This window comes from Bison bison, unplaced genomic scaffold, assembly GCF_000754665.1.
Source record: "Bison bison bison isolate TAMUID 2011002044 unplaced genomic scaffold, Bison_UMD1.0 scf7180017863882, whole genome shotgun sequence".
In the NCBI taxonomy this organism is placed as follows: Eukaryota; Metazoa; Chordata; class Mammalia; order Artiodactyla; family Bovidae; genus Bison; species Bison bison.
Genome location: NW_011494454.1, coordinates 142867 through 146292, shown reverse-complemented (window position 1 = coordinate 146292; position 3426 = coordinate 142867).

Sequence of the window (3426 nt, the reverse complement as noted above, 5' to 3'; positions counted from 1 at the left end):
TTTCTCATGATGTACTCTGCATATAAGTTAAATAAGCAGGGTGACAATATACAGCCTTGATGTACTCCTTTTCCTGTTTAAACGCAGCCTGTTGTTCCATGTCCAGTTCTAACTGTTGCTTCCTGACCTGCATACAGGTTTCTCAAGAGGCAGATCAGATGGTCTGGTATTCCCATCTCTTTCAGAATTTTCCACAGTTTATTGTGATCCACACAATCAAAGGCTTTGGCATAGTCAATAAAGCAGAAATAGATGTTTTTCTGGAACTCTCTTTTTTGATTACTTAAAATTATGTATATATTATTAAACATATGCATTCTAATACTAATGAAATAAAAATTGATGTAATACTATTAATTTCAAACAAGTAGAATGAAAAACAAAAAGTAAAATGTGATAAACATTTCTATGGGTAGAAGTAACTGACCAAGAATTAACACATAAAAATTGTGATATTTTAATGTACTCTTGGAAACTGATAGTCAAGCAAACAAAAATTAGTATGAAACTTGGATTATTTTGAGAAAACAAGTTTCATCCGTTGAATTCTGTAGCTCCATATAGAGTATATACATTCTTTTAAAGAGCACACACATGAAACATTTGATAAGATTGACCTTGGGCAGGGTCACAAATGAAATCTCAATGAATTCTAAAGCATTTATAGAAACATCTCTGACTTCATTAAAATTTAAAAAATAATTAAAAGGGAATGTCTTATCTGAAAATGCTGTAATTTGAAAAGATGGCATCACTCCAATATTCATAGCAGTATTTAGCAAAGACAAGCAACCTAAATGTCCACTGGAGGATGAATGGATAAAGAAGATGTGGTGTGTGCATGCACACCCACACATACACACATAAATATAGTGGAATATTGCTCAGCCATAAGTGCATGCATGCTCAGTCATATCCTACTCTTTGTGACCCCATCCATCTGTAGCCTGCCACGTTCCTTAGTCCATGGAATTTTCCAGGCAAGAATATTGGAGTCGGTTGCCATTTCCTACTCCAAGGGATCTTCCCAACCCAGGGATTGAATCTAAGTCTCCTGAATTGGCAGCCAGATTCTCTTACCACTGAGCCACCTGGAAAGCCCCACTCAACCATGAAAAGAATGAAATAATGCCGTTTGCAACAATATGGATGGACCTCGAGATTATTGTACTAGGTGAAGTAAGTCAGATAAATATCATTTGATATTGTTTATATGTGGACTCTAAAAAATAATAAAAATTTATTTACAAAACAGAAACAGATTCACATAGAAAACAAATCTATGGTTACCAAAGTAGAAGTGGGGGAAAGGATAAATTAGGATTTGGGGATTAGCAGATACAAACTACAAGCTGCTATATATAAAATAGATAACAACAAGGTCCTACTATACAGCACAGGGAGCTGTATTCAATATCTTGTAATAAACTAATGGAAAAGAATATATATATATATCACTTTGCTGTACACCAGAAATTAACATTGTAAATCAACTGAATTAACATTGTAAATCAATTGTATGTCAATAAATTTTTTTATTTAGAAAGGCATGTTTAGACTGTTCAGAGATGAAAGTGCAGGTAAGAATGGGTTGGGGTGGGAAGTTGACTATAAAAAGAACCGTTAGAAATTCTAGAAATCAGAAATATATTCATTGATTGTATGAACTAAAATGGAACTGAATGGATGAAGAGAAGAATGAGTATGATAAGTTGTAGACAGAATTAGTGAATTTTCTGTTTTTCTGACTGAATCTTAACAGAGCCTCTAGCTTTCACATCAGAGCTCTCCTGATTATCTATGGTGCTTTTAAAGTTCTTGTGTTTCTAATTGTTTTCCTGGCCATACTTACCCATTCTGTGCTACATTGTAGTATTTGTGATCTGATTCAATGTGTTTGCCTTCCTTTTTATTTCATTCTTTCTTGGGTCATGTAACCTGCATGTCCTCATTATGACTGATCAACCCAGCTCCAAAGCTCAACTTCTCTGACCTTGAATTTCTGGTTAATTTTTACCAGTTAATCTGTCTTTTGTGAGTCTTGTTTCTTTGCCAGTCACTTTCACTCATGGTCATCCATGACTCTGGGATTCTAGATTTTTTGTTTTTACAAATGACAAATTGACCTTTCATACCTTCTCTAAGCCAAGAAAGAGTCAATAGAAAAGCACCACAATAGAAAAGGAGTTCAGTACGTACAAAAAAGAGACTTGAATGGATAAAAAACAACAAAACCACTATACAAAAAAATGGGTGATCGTATTAATAGAGATTTGCCAGTTAAATCAATAAAATACTCTATTTCCATTTATTTTGGATTGTTTGATTTAATATCCATCATAGAGGAGACACCAATTATCTGGTCACTCTAGTGCTGGTTTGATGGATGTTTGAACAGATTGGTGATGGGTTCAGAGATGAAGGCTTATGTGGGCTTTTAGGGGAGGAAAACGTTCCTTCTCTTCCAGGTTCATTGTCTGATCTAATAATTAAATTTATGTAAGACAGATAAACAGGGAAAAACATTTAATTTTGTATATACGAGAGCCCATAAAAATATGAGACTCAAAGAAATGACCAGACAGGCAGATATTATACCTTTTAGACAAAGAAATAATACCTTGATGAAGAATTGACAAGGTAAAGGGGTTTGCCCTTGGCATAGCAAATTCATGAAAAAGTAACAAGTTTTGTTTAAATAGTCTTAGCCCTAAATTCCTTATCTCTGTTGATAAGGATGCCTTCCACTCTCCTGGAATAGAGGGTAGCCTCACAGGGCGATTTATTTCCTGCTATCAGTGGGGACAGAGGAAAGTCAGAGTATCCTTATACCAGTTTTCTCCTAAGTAACTTTACTTTCCTAAGTATTTAATTCAAAGTAACATGCCAAAGTGGCATAGTTTGGGATGGCATATTCGGGTCACCTTCAGGTCCAACATAATGGATTTCCCATAACCTAGACTGAGCTAGCTATTACGTAGAAAATCTAGTCTATTCTACCATACATTTGGACATTAAAGAAGAAAGTCATCATTTTTGGTTGATGTAAGAGGAAGATGAAATTTGAATTGGGTTTTGAGAGATAGGATTTGAAAAGTTGAAAAAGAGAAAACATTATTCTGGGCATCATTCCAGAAATAAAAGGCAGTATGAATATTTACATGGAAGGTGAATATGAAATGTTTGGAGGCACAGCGAGTAGATCAGTCTGGCTAGAGGAAATGAAGTTGAGGCATACAGTTCAGTTCAGTCGCTCAGTCATGTCAGATACAAGACAGGGCCAAAAAGGTAAGAGATAAGGCTAGAGGGCAGGTGTAGAAAGCCTTGTAATCAGTCTGGATTTTATATAACAGATGATAGGATAAACTAGTTAAAACCAGAAATTAAAAGAAATTAGGAAGATTATCTTTTTTTCTTTTTCTGGCT